This window comes from Leptonotus elevatus, unplaced genomic scaffold, assembly GCF_054856555.1.
Source record: "Leptonotus elevatus isolate MCC_2025b unplaced genomic scaffold, RoL_Lele_1.0 HiC_scaffold_24, whole genome shotgun sequence".
NCBI classification, from domain to species: domain Eukaryota; kingdom Metazoa; phylum Chordata; class Actinopteri; order Syngnathiformes; family Syngnathidae; genus Leptonotus; species Leptonotus elevatus.
In genome coordinates, this window is record NW_028233631.1 from 665315 (window position 1) to 690903 (window position 25589).

Sequence of the window (25589 nt, forward strand, 5' to 3'; positions counted from 1 at the left end):
TTAACTAAATGTTGTAGACTCAAACTTTTTGCTGTCATTAGTGTATTTTAGCAAAATGAAGATGATTCAAGCATTAATTTTATTGTGCTTTTGCTCATTTTGAAGATTTTGACATTTTCACCTGAAGTGTACAATCGGGCTGAAAATGCATTTAAAGCCATAAAAAGTTCATTTTGGCTCTCACACCTTAACTAAATGTTGTAGACTCAAACTTTTTGCTGTCATTAGTGTATGTTAGCAAAATGAAGATGATTCAAGCATTAATTTCATTGTGCTTTTGCTCATTTTGAAGATTTTGACATTTTCACCTGAAGTGTACAATCGGGCTGAAAATGCATTTAAAGCCATAAAAAGTTCATTTTGGCTCTCACACCTTAACTAAATGTTGTAGACTCAAACTTTTTGCTGTCATTAGTGTATTTTAGCAAAATGAAGATGATTCAAGCATTAATTTCATTGTGCTTTTGCTCATTTTGAAGATTTTGACATTTTCACCTGAAGTGTACAATCGGGCTGAAAATGCATTTAAAGCCATAAAAAGTTCATTTTGGCTCTCACACCTTAACTAAATGTTGTAGACTCAAACTTTTTGCTGTCATTAGTGTATGTTAGCAAAATGAAGATGATTCAAGCATTAATTTCATTGTGCTTTTGCTCATTTTGAAGATTTTGACATTTTCACCTGAAGTGTACAATCGGGCTGAAAATGCATTTAAAGCCATAAAAAGTTCATTTTGGCTCTCACACCTTAACTAAATGTTGTAGACTCAAACTTTTTGCTGTCATTAGTGTATTTTAGCAAAATGAAGATGATTCAAGCATTAATTTCATTGTGCTTTTGCTCATTTTGAAGATTTTGACATTTCCACCTGAAGTGTACAATCGGGCTGAAAATGCATTTAAAGCAATAAAAAGTTCATTTTGGCTCTCACACCTTAACTAAATGTTGTAGACTCAAACTTTTTGCTGTCATTAGTGTATTTTAGCAAAATGAAGATGATTCAAGCATTAATTTCATTGTGCTTTTGCTCATTTTGAAGATTTTGACATTTTCACCTGAAGTGTACAATTAGGGGCTGAAAACGCGTTTAAAGCAATAAAAAGTTCATTTTGGCTCTCACACCTTAACTAAATGTTGTAGACTCAAACTTTTTGCTGTCATTAGTATATTTTAGCAAAATGAAGATGATTCAAGCATTAATTTTATTGTGCTTTTGCTCATTTTGAAGATTTTGACATTTTCACCTGAAGTGTACAATCGGGCTGAAAATGCATTTAAAGCCATAAAAAGTTCATTTTGGCTCTCACACCTTAACTAAATGTTGTAGACTCAAACTTTTTGCTGTCATTAGTGTATGTTAGCAAAATGAAGATGATTCAAGCATTAATTTCATTGTGCTTTTGCTCATTTTGAAGATTTTGACATTTTCACCTGAAGTGTACAATCAGGCTGAAAATGCTTTTAAAGCCATAAAAAGTTCATTTTGGCTCTCACACCTTAACTAAATGTTGTAGACTCAAACTTTTTGCTGTCATTAGTGTATTTTAGCAAAATGAAGATGATTCAAGCATTAATTTCATTGTGCTTTTGCTCATTTTGAAGATTTTGACATTTTCACCTGAAGTGTACAATTAGGGGCTGAAAACGCGTTTAAAGCAATAAAAAGTTCATTTTGGCTCTCACACCTTAACTAAATGTTGTAGACTCAAACTTTTTGCTGTCATTAGTATATTTTAGCAAAATGAAGATGATTCAAGCATTAATTTTATTGTGCTTTTGCTCATTTTGAAGATTTTGACATTTTCACCTGAAGTGTACAATCGAGCTGAAAATGCATTTAAAGCCATAAAAAGTTCATTTTGGCTCTCACACCTTAACTAAATGTTGTAGACTCAAACTTTTTGCTGTCATTAGTGTATTTTAGCAAAATGAGGATGATTCAAGCATTAATTTCATTGTGCTTTTGCTCATTTTGAAGATTTTGACATTTTCACCTGAAGTGTACAATTAGGGGCTGAAAACGCGTTTAAAGCAATAAAAAGTTCATTTTGGCTCTCACACCTTAACTAAATGTTGTAGACTCAAACTTTTTGCTGTCATTAGTATATTTTAGCAAAATGAAGATGATTCAAGCATTAATTTTATTGTGCTTTTGCTCATTTTGAAGATTTTGACGTTTTCACCTGAAGTGTACAATCGGGCTGAAAATGCATTTAAAGCCATAAAAAGTTCATTTTGGCTCTCACACCTTAACTAAATGTTGTAGACTCAAACTTTTTGCTGTCATTAGTGTATGTTAGCAAAATGAAGATGATTCAAGCATTAATTTCATTGTGCTTTTGCTCATTTTGAAGATTTTGACATTTTCACCTGAAGTGTACAATCGGGCTGAAAATGCATTTAAAGCCATAAAAAGTTCATTTTGGCTCTCACACCTTAACTAAATGTTGTAGACTCAAACTTTTTGCTGTCATTAGTGTATGTTAGCAAAATGAAGATGATTCAAGCATTAATTTCATTGTGCTTTTGCTCATTTTGAAGATTTTGACATTTTCACCTGAAGTGTACAATCAGGCTGAAAATGCATTTAAAGCCATAAAAAGTTCATTTTGGCTCTCACACCTTAACTAAATGTTGTAGACTCAAACTTTTTGCTGTCATTAGTGTATTTTAGCAAAATGAGGATGATTCAAGCATTAATTTCATTGTGCTTTTGCTCATTTTGAAGATTTTGACATTTTCACCTGAAGTGTACAATTAGGGGCTGAAAACGCGTTTAAAGCAATAAAAAGTTCATTTTGGCTCTCACACCTTAACTAAATGTTGTAGACTCAAACTTTTTGCTGTCATTAGTATATTTTAGCAAAATGAAGATGATTCAAGCATTAATTTTATTGTGCTTTTGCTCATTTTGAAGATTTTGACGTTTTCACCTGAAGTGTACAATCGGGCTGAAAATGCATTTAAAGCCATAAAAAGTTCATTTTGGCTCTCACACCTTAACTAAATGTTGTAGACTCAAACTTTTTGCTGTCATTAGTGTATGTTAGCAAAATGAAGATGATTCAAGCATTAATTTCATTGTGCTTTTGCTCATTTTGAAGATTTTGACATTTTCACCTGAAGTGTACAATCGGGCTGAAAATGCATTTAAAGCCATAAAAAGTTCATTTTGGCTCTCACACCTTAACTAAATGTTGTAGACTCAAACTTTTTGCTGTCATTAGTGTATGTTAGCAAAATGAAGATGATTCAAGCATTAATTTCATTGTGCTTTTGCTCATTTTGAAGATTTTGACATTTTCACCTGAAGTGTACATACAGGCTGAAAATGCATTTAAAGCCATAAAAAGTTCATTTTGGCTCTCACACCTTAACTAAATGTTGTAGACTCAAACTTTTTGCTGTCATTAGTGTATTTTAGCAAAATGAAGATGATTCAAGCATTAATTTCATTGTGCTTTTGCTCATTTTGAAGATTTTGACATTTTCACCTGAAGTGTACAATCTGGCTGAAAATGCATTTAAAGCCATAAAAAGTTCATTTTGGCTCTCACACCTTAACTAAATGTTGTAGACTCAAACTTTTTAATGTCATTAGTGTATTTTAGCAAAATGAAGATGATTCAAGCATTAATTTCATTGTGCTTTTGCTCATTTGGAAGATTTTGACATTTTCACCTGAAGTGTACAATTAGGGGCTGAAAACGCGTTTAAAGCAATAAAAAGTTCATTTTCGCTCTCACACCTTAACTAAATGTTGTAGACTCAAACTTTTTGCTGTCATTAGTATATTTTAGCAAAATGAAGATGATTCAAGCATTAATTTTATTGTGCTTTTGCTCATTTTGAAGATTTTGACATTTTCACCTGAAGTGTACAATCGGGCTGAAAATGCATTTAAAGCCATAAAAAGTTCATTTTGGCTCTCACACCTTAACTAAATGTTGTAGACTCAAACTTTTTGCTGTCATTAGTGTATGTTAGCAAAATGAAGATGATTCAAGCATTAATTTCATTGTGCTTTTGCTCATTTTGAAGATTTTGACATTTTCACCTGAAGTGTACAATTAGGGGCTGAAAACGCGTTTAAAGCAATAAAAAGTTCATTTTGGCTCTCACACCTTAACTAAATGTTGTAGACTCAAACTTTTTGCTGTCATTAGTGTATTTTAGCAAAATGAAGATGATTCAAGCATTAATTTCATTGTGCTTTTGCTCATTTTGAAGATTTTGACATTTTCACCTGAAGTGTACAATTAGGGGCTGAAAACGCGTTTAAAGCAATAAAAAGTTCATTTTGGCTCTCACACCTTACCTAAATGTTGTAGACTCGAACTTTTTGCTGTCATTAGTATATTTTAGCAAAATGAAGATGATTCAAGCATTAATTTTATTGTGCTTTTGCTCATTTTGAAGATTTTGACATTTTCACCTGAAGTGTACAATCGGGCTGAAAATGCATTTAAAGCCATAAAAAGTTCATTTTGGCTCTCACACCTTAACTAAATGTTGTAGACTCAAACTTTTTGCTGTCATTAGTGTATGTTAGCAAAATGAAGAGGATTCAAGCATTAATTTCATTGTGCTTTTGCTCATTTTGAAGATTTTGACATTTTCACCTGAAGTGTACAATCAGGCTGAAAATGCATTTAAAGCCATAAAAAGTTCATTTTGGCTCTCACACCTTAACTAAATGTTGTAGACTCAAACTTTTTGCTGTCATTAGTGTATTTTAGCAAAATGAAGATGATTCAAGCATTAATTTCATTGTGCTTTTGCTCATTTTGAAGATTTTGACATTTTCACCTGAAGTGTACAATCAGGCTGAAAATGCATTTAAAGCCATAAAAAGTTCATTTTGGCTCTCACACCTTAACTAAATGTTGTAGACTCAAACTTTTTGCTGTCATTAGTGTATTTTAGCAAAATGAAGATGATTCAAGCATTAATTTCATTGTGCTTTTGCTCATTTTGAAGATTTTGACATTTTCACCTGAAGTGTACAATTAGGGGCTGAAAACGCGTTTAAAGCAATAAAAAGTTCATTTTGGCTCTCACACCTTAACTAAATGTTGTAGACTCAAACTTTTTGCTGTCATTAGTATATTTTAGCAAAATGAAGATGATTCAAGCATTAATTTTACTGAGCTTTTGCTCATTTTGAAGATTTTGACATTTTCACCTGAAGTGTACAATCGGGCTGAAAATGCATTTAAAGCCATAAAAAGTTCATTTTGGCTCTCACACCTTAACTAAATGTTGTAGACTCAAACTTTTTGCTGTCATTAGTGTATTTTAGCAAAATGAAGATGATTCAAGCATTAATTTCATTGTGCTTTTGCTCATTTTGAAGATTTTGACATTTTCACCTGAAGTGTACAATCGGGCTGAAAATGCATTTAAAGCCATAAAAAGTTCATTTTGGCTCTCACACCTTAACTAAATGTTGTAGACTCAAACTTTTTGCTGTCATTAGTGTATTTTAGCAAAATGAAGATGATTCAAGCATTAATTTCATTGTGCTTTTGCTCATTTTGAAGATTTTGACATTTTCACCTGAAGTGTACAATTAGTGGCTGAAAACGCGTTTAAAGCAATAAAAAGTTCATTTTGGCTCTCACACCTTAACTAAATGTTGTAGACTCAAACTTTTTGCTGTCATTAGTATATTTTAGCAAAATGAAGATGATTCAAGCATTAATTTTATTGTGCTTTTGCTCATTTTGAAGATTTTGACATTTTCACCTGAAGTGTACAATTGGGCTGAAAATGCATTTAAAGCCATAAAAAGTTCATTTTGGCTCTCACACCTTAACTAAATGTTGTAGACTCAAACTTTTTGCTGTCATTAGTGTATGTTAGCAAAATGAAGATGATTCAAGCATTAATTTCATTGTGCTTTTGCTCATTTTGAAGATTTTGACATTTTCACCTGAAGTATACAATCAGGCTGAAAATGCATTTAAAGCCATAAAAAGTTCATTTTGGCTCTCACACCTTAACTAAATGTTGTAGACTCAAACTTTTTGCTGTCATTAGTGTATGTTAGCAAAAATGAAGATGATTCAAGCATTAATTTTATTGTGCTTTTGCTCATTTTGAAGATTTTGACATTTTCACCTGAAGTGTACAATCGGGCTGAAAATGCATTTAAAGCCATAAAAAGTTCATTTTGGCTCTCACACCTTAACTAAATGTTGTAGACTCGAACTTTTTGCTGTCATTAGTGTATGTTAGCAAAATGAAGATGATTCAAGCATTAATTTCATTGTGCTTTTGCTCATTTTGAAGATTTTGACATTTTCACCTGAAGTGTACAATCGGGCTGAAAATGCATTTAAAGCAATAACAAGTTCATTTTGGCTCTCACACCTTAACTAAATGTTGTAGACTCAAACTTTTTGCTGTCATTAGTATATTTTAGTAAAATGAAGATGATTCAAGCATTAATTTTATTGTGCTTTTGCTCATTTTGAAGATTTTGACATTTTCACCTGAAGTGTACAATCGGGCTGAAAATGCATTTAAAGCCATAAAAAGTTCATTTTGGCTCTCACACCTTAACTAAATGTTGTAGACTCAAACTTTTTGCTGTCATTAGTGTATTTTAGCAAAATGAAGATGATTCAAGCATTAATTTCATTGTGCTTTTGCTCATTTTGAAGATTTTGACATTTTCACCTGAAGTGTACAATCAGGCTGAAAATGCATTTAAAGCCATAAAAAGTTCATTTTGGCTCTCACACCTTAACTAAATGTTGTAGACTCAAACTTTTTGCTGTCATTAGTGTATTTTAGCAAAATGAAGATGATTCAAGCATTAATTTTATTGTGCTTTTGCTCATTTTGAAGATTTTGACATTTTCACCTGAAGTGTACAATCGGGCTGAAAATGCATTTAAAGCCATAAAAAGTTCATTTTGGCTCTCACACCTTAACTAAATGTTGTAGACTCAAACTTTTTGCTGTCATTAGTGTATGTTAGCAAAATGAAGATGATTCAAGCATTAATTTCATTGTGCTTCTGCTCATTTTGAAGATTTTGACATTTTCACCTGAAGTGTACAATCGGGCTGAAAATGCATTTAAAGCCATAAAAAGTTCATTTTGGCTCTCACACCTTAACTAAATGTTGTAGACTCAAACTTTTTGCTGTCATTAGTGTATTTTAGCAAAAATGAAGATGATTCAAGCATTAATTTCATTGTGCTTTTGCTCATTTTGAAGATTTTGACATTTTCACCTGAAGTGTACAATCGGGCTGAAAATGCATTTAAAGCCATAAAAAGTTCATTTTGGCTCTCACACCTTAACTAAATGTTGTAGACTCAAACTTTTTGCTGTCATTAGTGTATGTTAGCAAAATGAAGATGATTCAAGCATTAATTTCATTGTGCTTTTGCTCATTTTGAAGATTTTGACATTTTCACCTGAAGTGTACAATCGGGCTGAAAATGCATTTAAAGCCATAAAAAGTTCATTTTGGCTCTCACACCTTAACTAAATGTTGCAGACTCAAACTTTTTGCTGTCATTAGTGTATTTTAGCAAAATGAAGATGATTCAAGCATTAATTTCATTGTGCTTTTGCTCATTTTGAAGATTTTGACATTTCCACCTGAAGTGTACAATCGGGCTGAAAATGCATTTAAAGCAATAAAAAGTTCATTTTGGCTCTCACACCTTAACTAAATGTTGTAGACTCAAACTTTTTGCTGTCATTAGTGTATTTTAGCAAAATGAAGATGATTCAAGCATTAATTTCATTGTGCTTTTGCTCATTTTGAAGATTTTGACATTTTCACCTGAAGTGTACAATTAGGGGCTGAAAACGCGTTTAAAGCAATAAAAAGTTCATTTTGGCTCTCACACCTTAACTAAATGTTGTAGACTCAAACTTTTTGCTGTCATTAGTATATTTTAGCAAAATGAAGATGATTCAAGCATTAATTTTATTGTGCTTTTGCTCATTTTGAAGATTTTGACATTTTCACCTGAAGTGTACAATCGGGCTGAAAATGCATTTAAAGCCATAAAAAGTTCATTTTGGCTCTCACACCTTAACTAAATGTTGTAGACTCAAACTTTTTGCTGTCATTAGTGTATGTTTGCAAAATGAAGATGATTCAAGCATTAATTTCATTGTGCTTTTGCTCATTTTGAAGATTTTGACATTTTCACCTGAAGTGTACAATCAGGCTGAAAATGCTTTTAAAGCCATAAAAAGTTCATTTTGGCTCTCACACCTTAACTAAATGTTGTAGACTCAAACTTTTTGCTGTCATTAGTGTATTTTAGCAAAATGAAGATGATTCAAGCATTAATTTCATTGTGCTTTTGCTCATTTTGAAGATTTTGACATTTTCACCTGAAGTGTACAATTAGGGGCTGAAAACGCGTTTAAAGCAATAAAAAGTTCATTTTGGCTCTCACACCTTAACTAAATGTTGTAGACTCAAACTTTTTGCTGTCATTAGTGTATTTTAGCAAAAATGAAGATGATTCAAGCATTAATTTCATTGTGCTTTTGCTCATTTTGAAGATTTTGACATTTTCACCTGAAGTGTACAATCGGGCTGAAAATGCATTTAAAGCCATAAAAAGTTCATTTTGGCTCTCACACCTTAACTAAATGTTGTAGACTCAAACTTTTTGCTGTCATTAGTGTATGTTAGCAAAATGAAGATGATTCAAGCATTAATTTCATTGTGCTTTTGCTCATTTTGAAGATTTTGACATTTTCACCTGAAGTGTACAATCGGGCTGAAAATGCTTTTAAAGCCATAAAAAGTTCATTTTGGCTCTCACACCTTAACTAAATGTTGTAGACTCAAACTTTTTGCTGTCATTAGTGTATTTTAGCAAAATGAAGATGATTCAAGCATTAATTTCATTGTGCTTTTGCTCATTTTGAAGATTTTGACATTTCCACCTGAAGTGTACAATCGGGCTGAAAATGCATTTAAAGCAATAAAAAGTTCATTTTGGCTCTCACACCTTAACTAAATGTTGTAGACTCAAACTTTTTGCTGTCATTAGTGTATTTTAGCAAAATGAAGATGATTCAAGCATTAATTTCATTGTGCTTTTGCTCATTTTGAAGATTTTGACATTTTCACCTGAAGTGTACAATTAGGGGCTGAAAACGCGTTTAAAGCAATAAAAAGTTCATTTTGGCTCTCACACCTTAACTAAATGTTGTAGACTCAAACTTTTTGCTGTCATTAGTATATTTTAGCAAAATGAAGATGATTCAAGCATTAATTTTATTGTGCTTTTGCTCATTTTGAAGATTTTGACATTTTCACCTGAAGTGTACAATCGGGCTGAAAATGCATTTAAAGCCATAAAAAGTTCATTTTGGCTCTCACACCTTAACTAAATGTTGTAGACTCAAACTTTTTGCTGTCATTAGTGTATGTTAGCAAAATGAAGATGATTCAAGCATTAATTTCATTGTGCTTTTGCTCATTTTGAAGATTTTGACATTTTCACCTGAAGTGTACAATCAGGCTGAAAATGCTTTTAAAGCCATAAAAAGTTCATTTTGGCTCTCACACCTTAACTAAATGTTGTAGACTCAAACTTTTTGCTGTCATTAGTGTATTTTAGCAAAATGAAGATGATTCAAGCATTAATTTCATTGTGCTTTTGCTCATTTTGAAGATTTTGACATTTTCACCTGAAGTGTACAATTAGGGGCTGAAAACGCGTTTAAAGCAATAAAAAGTTCATTTTGGCTCTCACACCTTAACTAAATGTTGTAGACTCAAACTTTTTGCTGTCATTAGTATATTTTAGCAAAATGAAGATGATTCAAGCATTAATTTTATTGTGCTTTTGCTCATTTTAAAGATTTTGACGTTTTCACCTGAAGTGTACAATCGGGCTGAAAATGCATTTAAAGCCATAAAAAGTTCATTTTGGCTCTCACACCTTAACTAAATGTTGTAGACTCAAACTTTTTGCTGTCATTAGTGTATGTTAGCAAAATGAAGATGATTCAAGCATTAATTTCATTGTGCTTTTGCTCATTTTGAAGATTTTGACATTTTCACCTGAAGTGTACAATCGGGCTGAAAATGCATTTAAAGCCATAAAAAGTTCATTTTGGCTCTCACACCTTAACTAAATGTTGTAGACTCAAACTTTTTGCTGTCATTAGTGTATGTTAGCAAAATGAAGATGATTCAAGCATTAATTTCATTGTGCTTTTGCTCATTTTGAAGATTTTGACATTTTCACCTGAAGTGTACAATCAGGCTGAAAATGCATTTAAAGCCATAAAAAGTTCATTTTGGCTCTCACACCTTAACTAAATGTTGTAGACTCAAACTTTTTGCTGTCATTAGTGTATTTTAGCAAAATGAAGATGATTCAAGCATTAATTTCATTGTGCTTTTGCTCATTTTGAAGATTTTGACATTTTCACCTGAAGTGTACAATCTGGCTGAAAATGCATTTAAAGCCATAAAAAGTTCATTTTGGCTCTCACACCTTAACTAAATGTTGTAGACTCAAACTTTTTGCTGTCATTAGTGTATTTTAGCAAAATGAAGATGATTCAAGCATTAATTTCATTGTGCTTTTGCTCATTTTGAAGATTTTGACATTTTCACCTGAAGTGTACAATTAGGGGCTGAAAACGCGTTTAAAGCAATAAAAAGTTCATTTTCGCTCTCACACCTTATATAAATGTTGTAGACTCAAACTTTTTGCTGTCATTAGTATATTTTAGCAAAATGAAGATGATTCAAGCATTAATTTTATTGTGCTTTTGCTCATTTTGAAGATTTTGACATTTTCACCTGAAGTGTACAATCGGGCTGAAAATGCATTTAAAGCCATAAAAAGTTCATTTTGGCTCTCACACCTTAACTAAATGTTGTAGACTCAAACTTTTTGCTGTCATTAGTGTATGTTAGCAAAATGAAGATGATTCAAGCATTAATTTCATTGTGCTTTTGCTCATTTTGAAGATTTTGACATTTTTACCTGAAGTGTACAATTAGGGGCTGAAAACGCGTTTAAAGCAATAAAAAGTTCATTTTGGCTCTCACACCTTAACTAAATGTTGTAGACTCAAACTTTTTGCTGTCATTAGTGTATTTTAGCAAAATGAAGATGATTCAAGCATTAATTTCATTGTGCTTTTGCTCATTTTGAAGATTTTGACATTTTTACCTGAAGTGTACAATTAGGGGCTGAAAACGCGTTTAAAGCAATAAAAAGTTCATTTTGGCTCTCACACCTTAACTAAATGTTGTAGACTCGAACTTTTTGCTGTCATTAGTATATTTTAGCAAAATGAAGATGATTCAAGCATTAATTTTATTGTGCTTTTGCTCATTTTGAAGATTTTGACATTTTCACCTGAAGTGTACAATCGGGCTGAAAATGCATTTAAAGCCATAAAAAGTTCATTTTGGCTCTCACACCTTAACTAAATGTTGTAGACTCAAAGTTTTTGCTGTCATTAGTGTATGTTAGCAAAATGAAGAGGATTCAAGCATTAATTTCATTGTGCTTTTGCTCATTTTGAAGATTTTGACATTTTCACCTGAAGTGTACAATCAGGCTGAAAATGCATTTAAAGCCATAAAAAGTTCATTTTGGCTCTCACACCTTAACTAAATGTTGTAGACTCAAACTTTTTGCTGTCATTAGTGTATTTTAGCAAAATGAAGATGATTCAAGCATTAATTTCATTGTGCTTTTGCTCATTTTGAAGATTTTGACATTTTCACCTGAAGTGTACAATCATGCTGAAAATGCATTTAAAGCCATAAAAAGTTCATTTTGGCTCTCACACCTTAACTAAATGTTGTAGACTCAAACTTTTTGCTGTCATTAGTGTATTTTAGCAAAATGAAGATGATTCAAGCATTAATTTCATTGTGCTTTTGCTCATTTTGAAGATTTTGACATTTTCACCTGAAGTGTACAATTAGGGGCTGAAAACGCGTTTAAAGCAATAAAAAATTCATTTTGGCTCTCACACCTTAACTAAATGTTGTAGACTCAAACTTTTTGCTGTCATTAGTATATTTTAGCAAAATGAAGATGATTCAAGCATTAATTTTACTGAGCTTTTGCTCATTTTGAAGATTTTGACATTTTCACCTGAAGTGTACAATCGGGCTGAAAATGCATTTAAAGCCATAAAAAGTTCATTTTGGCTCTCACACCTTAACTAAATGTTGTAGACTCAAACTTTTTGCTGTCATTAGTGTATGTTAGCAAAATGAAGATGATTCAAGCATTAATTTCATTGTGCTTTTGCTCATTTTGAAGATTTTGACATTTTCACCTGAAGTGTACAATCAGGCTGAAAATGCTTTTAAAGCCATAAAAAGTTCATTTTGGCTCTCACACCTTAACTAAATGTTGTAGACTCAAACTTTTTGCTGTCATTAGTGTATTTTAGCAAAATGAAGATGATTCAAGCATTAATTTCATTGTGCTTTTGCTCATTTTGAAGATTTTGACATTTTCACCTGAAGTGTACAATTAGGGGCTGAAAACGCGTTTAAAGCAATAAAAAGTTCATTTTGGCTCTCACACCTTAACTAAATGTTGTAGACTCAAACTTTTTGCTGTCATTAGTATATTTTAGCAAAATGAAGATGATTCAAGCATTAATTTCATTGTGCTTTTGCTCATTTTGAAGATTTTGACATTTTCACCTGAAGTGTACAATCAGGCTGAAAATGCATTTAAAGCCATAAAAAGTTCATTTTGGCTCTCACACCTTAACTAAATGTTGTAGATTCAAACTTTTTGCTGTCATTAGTGTATTTTAGCAAAATGAAGATGATTCAAGCATTAATTTCATTGTGCTTTTGCTCATTTTGAAGATTTTGACATTTTCACCTGAAGTGTACAATCAGGCTGAAAATGCATTTAAAGCCATAAAAAGTTCATTTTGGCTCTCACACCTTAACTAAATGTTGTAGACTCAAACTTTTTGCTGTCATTAGTGTATTTTAGCAAAATGAAGATGATTCAAGCATTAATTTCATTGTGCTTTTGCTCATTTTGAAGATTTTGACATTTTCACCTGAAGTGTACAATCTGGCTGAAAATGCATTTAAAGCCATAAAAAGTTCATTTTGGCTCTCACACCTTAACTAAATGTTGTAGACTCAAACTTTTTGCTGTCATTAGTGTATTTTAGCAAAATGAAGATGATTCAAGCATTAATTTCATTGTGCTTTTGCTCATTTTGAAGATTTTGACATTTTCACCTGAAGTGTACAATTAGGGGCTGAAAACGCGTTTAAAGCAATAAAAAGTTCATTTTCGCTCTCACACCTTATATAAATGTTGTAGACTCAAACTTTTTGCTGTCATTAGTATATTTTAGCAAAATGAAGATGATTCAAGCATTAATTTTATTGTGCTTTTGCTCATTTTGAAGATTTTGACATTTTCACCTGAAGTGTACAATCGGGCTGAAAATGCATTTAAAGCCATAAAAAGTTCATTTTGGCTCTCACACCTTAACTAAATGTTGTAGACTCAAACTTTTTGCTGTCATTAGTGTATGTTAGCAAAATGAAGATGATTCAAGCATTAATTTCATTGTGCTTTTGCTCATTTTGAAGATTTTGACATTTTTACCTGAAGTGTACAATTAGGGGCTGAAAACGCGTTTAAAGCAATAAAAAGTTCATTTTGGCTCTCACACCTTAACTAAATGTTGTAGACTCAAACTTTTTGCTGTCATTAGTGTATTTTAGCAAAATGAAGATGATTCAAGCATTAATTTCATTGTGCTTTTGCTCATTTTGAAGATTTTGACATTTTTACCTGAAGTGTACAATTAGGGGCTGAAAACGCGTTTAAAGCAATAAAAAGTTCATTTTGGCTCTCACACCTTAACTAAATGTTGTAGACTCGAACTTTTTGCTGTCATTAGTATATTTTAGCAAAATGAAGATGATTCAAGCATTAATTTTATTGTGCTTTTGCTCATTTTGAAGATTTTGACATTTTCACCTGAAGTGTACAATCGGGCTGAAAATGCATTTAAAGCCATAAAAAGTTCATTTTGGCTCTCACACCTTAACTAAATGTTGTAGACTCAAACTTTTTGCTGTCATTAGTGTATGTTAGCAAAATGAAGAGGATTCAAGCATTAATTTCATTGTGCTTTTGCTCATTTTGAAGATTTTGACATTTTCACCTGAAGTGTACAATCAGGCTGAAAATGCATTTAAAGCCATAAAAAGTTCATTTTGGCTCTCACACCTTAACTAAATGTTGTAGACTCAAACTTTTTGCTGTCATTAGTGTATTTTAGCAAAATGAAGATGATTCAAGCATTAATTTCATTGTGCTTTTGCTCATTTTGAAGATTTTGACATTTTCACCTGAAGTGTACAATTAGGGGCTGAAAACGCGTTTAAAGCAATAAAAAATTCATTTTGGCTCTCACACCTTAACTAAATGTTGTAGACTCAAACTTTTTGCTGTCATTAGTATATTTTAGCAAAATGAAGATGATTCAAGCATTAATTTTACTGAGCTTTTGCTCATTTTGAAGATTTTGACATTTTCACCTGAAGTGTACAATCGGGCTGAAAATGCATTTAAAGCCATAAAAAGTTCATTTTGGCTCTCACACCTTAACTAAATGTTGTAGACTCAAACTTTTTGCTGTCATTAGTGTATTTTAGCAAAATGAAGATGATTCAAGCATTAATTTCATTGTGCTTTTGCTCATTTTGAAGATTTTGACATTTTCACCTGAAGTGTACAATCGGGCTGAAAATGCATTTAAAGCCATAAAAAGTTCATTTTGGCTCTCACACCTTAACTAAATGTTGTAGACTCAAACTTTTTGCTGTCATTAGTGTATTTTAGCAAAATGAAGATGATTCAAGCATTAATTTCATTGTGCTTTTGCTCATTTTGAAGATTTTGACATTTTCACCTGAAGTGTACAATTAGTGGCTGAAAACGCGTTTAAAGCAATAAAAAGTTCATTTTGGCTCTCACACCTTAACTAAATGTTGTAGACTCAAACTTTTTGCTGTCATTAGTATATTTTAGCAAAATGAAGATGATTCAAGCATTAATTTTATTGTGCTTTTGCTCATTTTGAAGATTTTGACATTTTCACCTGAAGTGTACAATCGGGCTGAAAATGCATTTAAAGCCATAAAAAGTTCATTTTGGCTCTCACACCTTAACTAAATGTTGTAGACTCAAACTTTTTGCTGTCATTAGTGTATGTTAGCAAAATGAAGATGATTCAAGCATTAATTTCATTGTGCTTTTGCTCATTTTGAAGATTTTGACATTTTCACCTGAAGTATACAATCAGGCTGAAAATGCATTTAAAGCCATAAAAAGTTCATTTTGGCTCTCACACCTTAACTAAATGTTGTAGACTCAAACTTTTTGCTGTCATTAGTGTATTTTAGCAAAATGAAGATGATTCAAGCATTAATTTCATTGTGCTTTTGCTCATTTTGAAGATTTTGACATTTTCACCTGAAGTGTACAATTAGGGGCTGAAAACGCGTTTAAAGCAATAAAAAGTTCATTTTGGCTCTCACACCTTAACTAAATGTTGTAGACTCAAACTTTTTGCTGTCATTAGTGTATGTTAGCAAAAATGAAGATGATTCAAGCATTAATTTCATTGTGCTTTTGCTCATTTTGAAGATTTTGACATTTTCACCTGAAGTGTACAATCAGGCTGAAAATGCATTTAAAGCCATAAAAAGTTCATTTTGGCTCTCACACCTTAACTAAATGTTGTAGACTCAAACTTTTTGCTGTCATTAGTGTATTTTAGCAAAATGAAGATGATTCAAGCATTAATTTCATTGTGCTTTTGCTCATTTTGAAGATTTTGACATTTCCACCTGAAGTGTACAATCGGGCTGAAAATGCATTTAAAGCCATAAAAAGTTCATTTTGGCTCTCACACCTTATCTAAATGTTGTAGACTCAAACTTTTTGCTGTCATTAGTGTATTTTAGCAAAATGAAGATGATTCAAGCATTAATTTCATTGTGCTTTTGCTCATTTTGAAGATTTTGACATTTTCACCTGAAGTGTACAATTAGGGGCTGAAAACGCGTTTAAAGCAATAAAAAGTTCATTTTGGCTCTCACACCTTAACTAAATGTTGTAGACTCAAACTTTTTGCTGTCATTAGTATATTTTAGCAAAATGAAGATGATTCAAGCATTAATTTTATTGTGCTTTTGCTCATTTTGAAGATTTTGACATTTTCACCTGAAGTGTACAATCGGGCTGAAAATGCATTTAAAGCCATAAAAAGTTCATTTTGGCTCTCACACCTTAACTAAATGTTGTAGACTCAAACTTTTTGCTGTCATTAGTGTATGTTAGCAAAATGAAGATGATTCAAGCATTAATTTCATTGTGCTTTTGCTCATTTTGAAGATTTTGACATTTTCACCTGAAGTGTACAATCAGGCTGAAAATGCATTTAAAGCCATAAAAAGTTCATTTTGGCTCTCACACCTTAACTAAATGTTGTAGATTCAAACTTTTTGCTGTCATTAGTGTATTTTAGCAAAATGAAGATGATTCAAGCATTAATTTCATTGTGCTTTTGCTCATTTTGAAGATTTTGACATTTTCACCTGAAGTGTACAATCGGGCTGAAAATGCATTTAAAGCCATAAAAAGTTCATTTTGGCTCTCACACCTTAACTAAATGTTGTAGACTCAAACTTTTTGCTGTCATTAGTATATTTTAGCAAAATAAAGATGATTCAAGCATTAATTTCATTGTGCTTTTGCTCATTTTGAAGATTTTGACATTTTCACCTGAAGTGTACAATTAGGGGCTGAAAACGCGTTTAAAGCAATAAAAAGTTCATTTTGGCTCTCACACCTTAACTAAATGTTGTAGACTCAAACTTTTTGCTGTCATTAGTATATTTTAGCAAAATGAAGATGATTCAAGCATTAATTTTATTGTGCTTTTGCTCATTTTGAAGATTTTGACATTTTCACCTGAAGTGTACAATCGGGCTGAAAATGCATTTAAAGCCATAAAAAGTTCATTTTGGCTCTCACACCTTAACTAAATGTTGTAGACTCAAACTTTTTGCTGTCATTAGTGTATTTTAGCAAAATGAAGATGATTCAAGCATTAATTTCATTGTGCTTTTGCTCATTTTGAAGATTTTGACATTTCCACCTGAAGTGTACAATCGGGCTGAAAATGCATTTAAAGCCATAAAAAGTTCATTTTGGCTCTCACACCTTATCTAAATGTTGTAGACTCAAACTTTTTGCTGTCATTAGTGTATTTTAGCAAAATGAAGATGATTCAAGCATTAATTTCATTGTGCTTTTGCTCATTTTGAAGATTTTGACATTTTCACCTGAAGTTTACAATTAGTGGCTGAAAACGCGTTTAAAGCAATAAAAAGTTCATTTTGGCTCTCACACCTTAACTAAATGTTGTAGACTCAAACTTTTTGCTGTCATTAGTATATTTTAGCAAAATGAAGATGATTCAAGCATTAATTTTATTGTGCTTTTGCTCATTTTGAAGATTTTGACATTTTCACCTGAAGTGTACAATCGGGCTGAAAATGCATTTAAAGCCATAAAAAGTTCATTTTGGCTCTCACACCTTAACTAAATGTTGTAGACTCAAACTTTTTGCTGTCATTAGTGTATGTTAGCAAAATGAAGATGATTCAAGCATTAATTTCATTGTGCTTTTGCTCATTTTGAAGATTTTGACATTTTCACCTGAAGTATACAATCAGGCTGAAAATGCATTTAAAGCCATAAAAAGTTCATTTTGGCTCTCACACCTTAACTAAATGTTGTAGACTCAAACTTTTTGCTGTCATTAGTGTATTTTAGCAAAATGAAGATGATTCAAGCATTAATTTCATTGTGCTTTTGCTCATTTTGAAGATTTTGACATTTTCACCTGAAGTGTACAATTAGGGGCTGAAAACGCGTTTAAAGCAATAAAAAGTTCATTTTGGCTCTCACACCTTAACTAAATGTTGTAGACTCAAACTTTTTGCTGTCATTAGTGTATGTTAGCAAAAATGAAGATGATTCAAGCATTAATTTCATTGTGCTTTTGCTCATTTTGAAGATTTTGACATTTTCACCTGAAGTGTACAATCAGGCTGAAAATGCATTTAAAGCCATAAAAAGTTCATTTTGGCTCTCACACCTTAACTAAATGTTGTAGACTCAAACTTTTTGCTGTCATTAGTGTATTTTAGCAAAATGAAGATGATTCAAGCATTAATTTCATTGTGCTTTTGCTCATTTTGAAGATTTTGACATTTCCACCTGAAGTGTACAATCGGGCTGAAAATGCATTTAAAGCCATAAAAAGTTCATTTTGGCTCTCACACCTTATCTAAATGTTGTAGACTCAAACTTTTTGCTGTCATTAGTGTATTTTAGCAAAATGAAGATGATTCAAGCATTAATTTCATTGTGCTTTTGCTCATTTTGAAGATTTTGACATTTTCACCTGAAGTGTACAATTAGGGGCTGAAAACGCGTTTAAAGCAATAAAAAGTTCATTTTGGCTCTCACACCTTAACTAAATGTTGTAGACTCAAACTTTTTGCTGTCATTAGTATATTTTAGCAAAATGAAGATGATTCAAGCATTAATTTTATTGTGCTTTTGCTCATTTTGAAGATTTTGACATTTTCACCTGAAGTGTACAATCGGGCTGAAAATGCATTTAAAGCCATAAAAAGTTCATTTTGGCTCTCACACCTTAACTAAATGTTGTAGACTCAAACTTTTTGCTGTCATTAGTGTATGTTAGCAAAATGAAGATGATTCAAGCATTAATTTCATTGTGCTTTTGCTCATTTTGAAGATTTTGACATTTTCACCTGAAGTGTACAATCAGGCTGAAAATGCATTTAAAGCCATAAAAAGTTCATTTTGGCTCTCACACCTTAACTAAATGTTGTAGACTCAAACTTTTTGCTGTCATTAGTGTATTTTAGCAAAATGAAGATGATTCAAGCATTAATTTCATTGTGCTTTTGCTCATTTTGAAGATTTTGACATTTTCACCTGAAGTGTACAATCGGGCTGAAAATGCATTTAAAGCCATAAAAAGTTCATTTTGGCTCTCACACCTTAACTAAATGTTGTAGATTCAAACTTTTTGCTGTCATTAGTGTATTTTAGCAAAATGAAGATGATTCAAGCATTAATTTCATTGTGCTTTTGCTCATTTTGAAGATTTTGACATTTTCACCTGAAGTGTACAATCGGGCTGAAAATGCATTTAAAGCCATAAAAAGTTCATTTTGGCTCTCACACCTTAACTAAATGTTGTAGATTCAAACTTTTTGCTGTCATTAGTGTATTTTAGCAAAATGAAGATGATTCAAGCATTAATTTCATTGTGCTTTTGCTCATTTTGAAGATTTTGACATTTTCACCTGAAGTGTACAATTAGGGGCTGAAAACGCGTTTAAAGCAATAAAAAGTTCATTTTGGCTCTCACACCTTAACTAAATGTTGTAGACTCAAACTTTTTGCTGTCATTAGTATATTTTAGCAAAATGAAGATGATTCAAGCATTAATTTTATTGTGCTTTTGCTCATTTTGAAGATTTTGACATTTTCACCTGAAGTGTACAATCGGGCTGAAAATGCATTTAAAGCCATAAAAAGTTCATTTTGGCTCTCACACCTTAACTAAATGTTGTAGACTCAAACTTTTTGCTGTCATTAGTGTATTTTAGCAAAATGAAGATGATTCAAGCATTAATTTCATTGTGCTTTTGCTCATTTTGAAGATTTTGACATTTCCACCTGAAGTGTACAATCGGGCTGAAAATGCATTTAAAGCCATAAAAAGTTCATTTTGGCTCTCACACCTTATCTAAATGTTGTAGACTCAAACTTTTTGCTGTCATTAGTGTATTTTAGCAAAATGAAGATGATTCAAGCATTAATTTCATTGTGCTTTTGCTCATTTTGAAGATTTTGACATTTTCACCTGAAGTGTACAATTAGGGGCTGAAAACGCGTTTAAAGCAATAAAAAGTTCATTTTGGCTCTCACACCTTAACTAAATGTTGTAGACTCAAACTTTTTGCTGTCATTAGTATATTTTAGCAAAATGAAGATGATTCAAGCATTAATTTTATTGTGCTTTTGCTCATTTTGAAGATTTTGACATTTTCACCTGAAGTGTACAATCGGGCTGAAAATGCATTTAAAGCCATAAAAAGTTCATTTTGGCTCTCACACCTTAACTAAATGTTGTAGACTCAAACTTTTTGCTGTCATTAGTGTATGTTAGCAAAATGAAGATGATTCAAGCATTAATTTCATTGTGCTTTTGCTCATTTTGAAGATTTTGACATTTTCACCTGAAGTGTACAATCAGGCTGAAAATGCATTTAAAGCCATAAAAAGTTCATTTTGGCTCTCACACCTTAACTAAATGTTGTAGACTCAAACTTTTTGCTGTCATTAGTGTATTTTAGCAAAATGAAGATGATTCAAGCATTAATTTCATTGTGCTTTTGCTCATTTTGAAGATTTTGACATTTTCACCTGAAGTGTACAATCGGGCTGAAAATGCATTTAAAGCCATAAAAAGTTCATTTTGGCTCTCACACCTTAACTAAATGTTGTAGATTCAAACTTTTTGCTGTCATTAGTGTATTTTAGCAAAATGAAGATGATTCAAGCATTAATTTCATTGTGCTTTTGCTCATTTTGAAGATTTTGACATTTTCACCTGAAGTGTACAATTAGGGGCTGAAAACGCGTTTAAAGCAATAAAAAGTTCATTTTGGCTCTCACACCTTAACTAAATGTTGTAGACTCAAACTTTTTGCTGTCATTAGTATATTTTAGCAAAATGAAGATGATTCAAGCATTAATTTTATTGTGCTTTTGCTCATTTTGAAGATTTTGACATTTTCACCTGAAGTGTACAATCGGGCTGAAAATGCATTTAAAGCCATAAAAAGTTCATTTTGGCTCTCACACCTTAACTAAATGTTGTAGACTCAAACTTTTTGCTGTCATTAGTGTATGTTAGCAAAATGAAGATGATTCAAGCATTAATTTCATTGTGCTTTTGCTCATTTTGAAGATTTTGACATTTTCACCTGAAGTGTACAATCGGGCTGAAAATGCATTTAAAGCAATAAAAAGTTCATTTTGGCTCTCACACCTTAACTAAATGTTGTAGACTCAAACTTTTTGCTGTCATTAGTATATTTTAGTAAAATGAAGATGATTCAAGCATTAATTTTATTGTGCTTTTGCTCATTTTGAAGATTTTGACATTTTCACCTGAAGTGTACAATCGGGCTGAAAATGCATTTAAAGCCATAAAAAGTTCATTTTGGCTCTCACACCTTAACTAAATGTTGTAGACTCAAACTTTTTGCTGTCATTAGTGTATTTTAGCAAAATGAAGATGATTCAAGCATTAATTTCATTGTGCTTTTGCTCATTTTGAAGATTTTGACATTTTCACCTGAAGTGTACAATTAGGGGCTGAAAACGCGTTTAAAGCAATAAAATTTTCATTTTGGCTCTCACACCTTAACTAAATGTTGTAGACTCAAACTTTTTGCTGTCATTAGTGTATGTTAGCAAAATGAAGATGATTCAAGCATTAATTTCATTGTGCTTTTGCTCATTTTGAAGATTTTGACATTTTCACCTGAAGTGTACAATCAGGCTGAAAATGCATTTAAAGCCATAAAAAGTTCATTTTGGCTCTCACACCTTAACTAAATGTTGTAGACTCAAACTTTTTGCTGTCATTAGTGTATTTTAGCAAAATGAAGATGATTCAAGCATTAATTTTATTGTGCTTTTGCTCATTTTGAAGATTTTGACATTTTCACCTGAAGTGTACAATCGGGCTGAAAATGCATTTAAAGCCATAAAAAGTTCATTTTGGCTCTCACACCTTAACTAAATGTTGTAGACTCAAACTTTTTGCTGTCATTAGTGTATGTTAGCAAAATGAAGATGATTCAAGCATTAATTTCATTGTGCTTTTGCTCATTTTGAAGATTATGACATTTTCACCTGAAGTGTACAATCAGGCTGAAAATGCATTTAAAGCCATAAAAAGTTCATTTTGGCTCTCACACCTTAACTAAATGTTGTAGACTCAAACTTTTTGCTGTCATTAGTGTATTTTAGCAAAATGAAGATGATTCAAGCATTAATTTCATTGTGCTTTTGCTCATTTTGAAGATTTTGACATTTTCACCTGAAGTGTACAATTAGGGGCTGAAAACGCGTTTAAAGCAATAAAAAGTTCATTTTGGCTCTCACACCTTAACTAAATGTTGTAGACTCAAACTTTTTGCTGTCATTAGTATATTTTAGCACAATGAAGATGATTCAAGCATTAATTTTATTGTGCTTTTGCTCATTTTGAAGATTTTGACATTTTCACCTGAAGTGTACAATCGGGCTGAAAATGCATTTAAAGCCATAAAAAGTTCATTTTGGCTCTCACACCTTAACTAAATGTTGTAGACTCAAACTTTTTGCTGTCATTAGTGTATGTTAGCAAAATGAAGATGATTCAAGCATTAATTTCATTGTGCTTTTGCTCATTTTGAAGATTTTGACATTTTCACCTGAAGTGTACAATCAGGCTGAAAATGCATTTAAAGCCATAAAAAGTTCATTTTGGCTCTCACACCTTAACTAAATGTTGTAGACTCAAACTTTTTGCTGTCATTAGTATATTTTTGGCAAAATGAAGATGATTCAAGCATTAATTTTATTGTGCTTTTGCTCATTTTGAAGATTTTGACATTTTCACCTGAAGTGTACAATCGGGCTGAAAATGCATTTAAAGCCATAAAAAGTTCATTTTGGCTCTCACACCTTAACTAAATGTTGTAGACTCAAACTTTTTGCTGTCATTAGTGTATGTTAGCAAAATGAAGATGATTCAAGCATTAATTTCATTGTGCTTTTGCTCATTTTGAAGATTTTGACATTTTCACCTGAAGTGTACAATCGGGCTGAAAATGCATTTAAAGCAATAAAAAGTTCATTTTGGCTCTCACACCTTAACTAAATGTTGTAGACTCAAACTTTTTGCTGTCATTAGTATATTTTAGTAAAATGAAGATGATTCAAGCATTAATTTTATTGTGCTTTTGCTCATTTTGAAGATTTTGACATTTTCACCTGAAGTGTACAATCGGGCTGAAAATGCATTTAAAGCCATAAAAAGTTCATTTTGGCTCTCACACCTTAACTAAATGTTGTAGACTCAAACTTTTTGCTGTCATTAGTGTATTTTAGCAAAATGAAGATGATTCAAGCATTAATTTCATTGTGCTTTTGCTCATTTTGAAGATTTTGACATTTTCACCTGAAGTGTACAATTAGGGGCTGAAAACGCGTTTAAAGCAATAAAATTTTCATTTTGGCTCTCACACCTTAACTAAATGTTGTAGACTCAAACTTTTTGCTGTCATTAGTGTATGTTAGCAAAATGAAGATGATTCAAGCATTAATTTCATTGTGCTTTTGCTCATTTTGAAGATTTTGACATTTTCACCTGAAGTGTACAATCAGGCTGAAAATGCATTTAAAGCCATAAAAAGTTCATTTTGGCTCTCACACCTTAACTAAATGTTGTAGACTCAAACTTTTTGCTGTCATTAGTGTATGTTAGCAAAATGAAGATGATTCAAGCATTAATTTGCTCATTTTGAAGATTTTGACATTTTCACCTGAAGTGTACAATCAGGCTGAAAATGCATTTAAAGCCATAAAAAGTTCATTTTGGCTCTCACACCTTAACTAAATGTTGTAGACTCAAACTTTTTGCTGTCATTAGTGTATGTTAGCAAAATGAAGATGATTCAAGCATTAATTTCATTGTGCTTTTGCTCATTTTGAAGATTTTGACATTTTCACCTGAAGTGTACAATCAGGCTGAAAATGCTTTTAAAGCCATAAAAAGTTCATTTTGTCTCTCACACCTTAACTAAATGTTGTAGACTCAAACTTTTTGCTGTCATTAGTGTATTTTAGCAAAATGAAGATGATTCAAGCATTAATTTCATTGTGCTTTTGCTCATTTTGAAGATTTTGACATTTTCACCTGAAGTGTACAATTAGGGGCTGAAAACGCGTTTAAAGCAATAAAAAGTTCATTTTGGCTCTCACACCTTAACTAAATGTTGTAGACTCAAACTTTTTGCTGTCATTAGTGTATTTTAGCAAAATGAAGATGATTCAAGCATTAATTTCATTGTGCTTTTGCTCATTTTGAAGATTTTGACATTTTCACCTGAAGTGTACAATCGGGCTGAAAATGCATTTAAAGCCATAAAAAGTTCATTTTGGCTTCACACCTTAACTAAATGTTGTAGACTCAAACTTTTTGCTGTCATTAGTGTATGTTAGCAAAACGAAGATGATTCAAGCATTAATTTCATTGTGCTTTTGCTCATTTTGAAGATTTTGACATTTTCACCTGAAGTGTACAATCAGGCTGAAAATGCATTTAAAGCCATAAAAAGTTCATTTTGGCTCTCACACCTTAACTAAATGTTGTAGACTCAAACTTTTTGCTGTCATTAGTGTATTTTAGCAAAATGAAGATGATTCAAGCATTAATTTCATTGTGCTTTTGCTCATTTTGAAGATTTTGACATTTTCACCTGAAGTGTACAATTAGGGGCTGAAAACGCGTTTAAAGCAATAAAAAGTTCATTTTGGCTCTCACACCTTAACTAAATGTTGTAGACTCAAACTTTTTGCTGTCATTAGTATATTTTAGCAAAATGAAGATGATTCAAGCATTAATTTTATTGTGCTTTTGCTCATTTTGAAGATTTTGACATTTTCACCTGAAGTGTACAATCGGGCTGAAAATGCATTTAAAGCCATAAAAAGTTAATTTTGGCTCTCACACCTTAACTAAATGTTGTAGACTCAAACTTTTTGCTGTCATTAGTGTATTTTAGCAAAATGAAGATGATTCAAGCATTAATTTCATTGTGCTTTTGCTCATTTTGAAGATTTTGACATTTTCACCTGAAGTGTACAATCGGGCTGAAAATGCATTTAAAGCCATAAAAAGTTCATTTTGGCTCTCACACCTTAACTAAATGTTGTAGACTCAAACTTTTTGCTGTCATTAGTATATGTTAGCAAAATGAAGATGATTCAAGCATTAATTTCATTGTGCTTTTGCTCATTTTGAAGATTTTGACATTTTCACCTGAAGTGTACAATCAGGCTGAAAATGCATTTAAAGCCATAAAAAGTTCATTTTGGCTCTCACACCTTAAATAAATGTTGTAGACTCAAACTTTTTGCTGTCATTAGTGTACTTTAGCCAAATGAAAATGATTCAAGCATTAATTTCATTGTGCTTTTGCTCATTTTGAAGATTTTGACATTTTCACCTGAAGTGTACAATCAGGCTGAAAATGCATTTAAAGCCATAAAAAGTTCATTTTGGCTCTCACACCTTAACTAAATGTTGTAGACTCAAACTTTTTGCTGTCATTAGTGTATGTTAGCAAAATGAAGATGATTCAATCATTAATTTCATTGTGCTT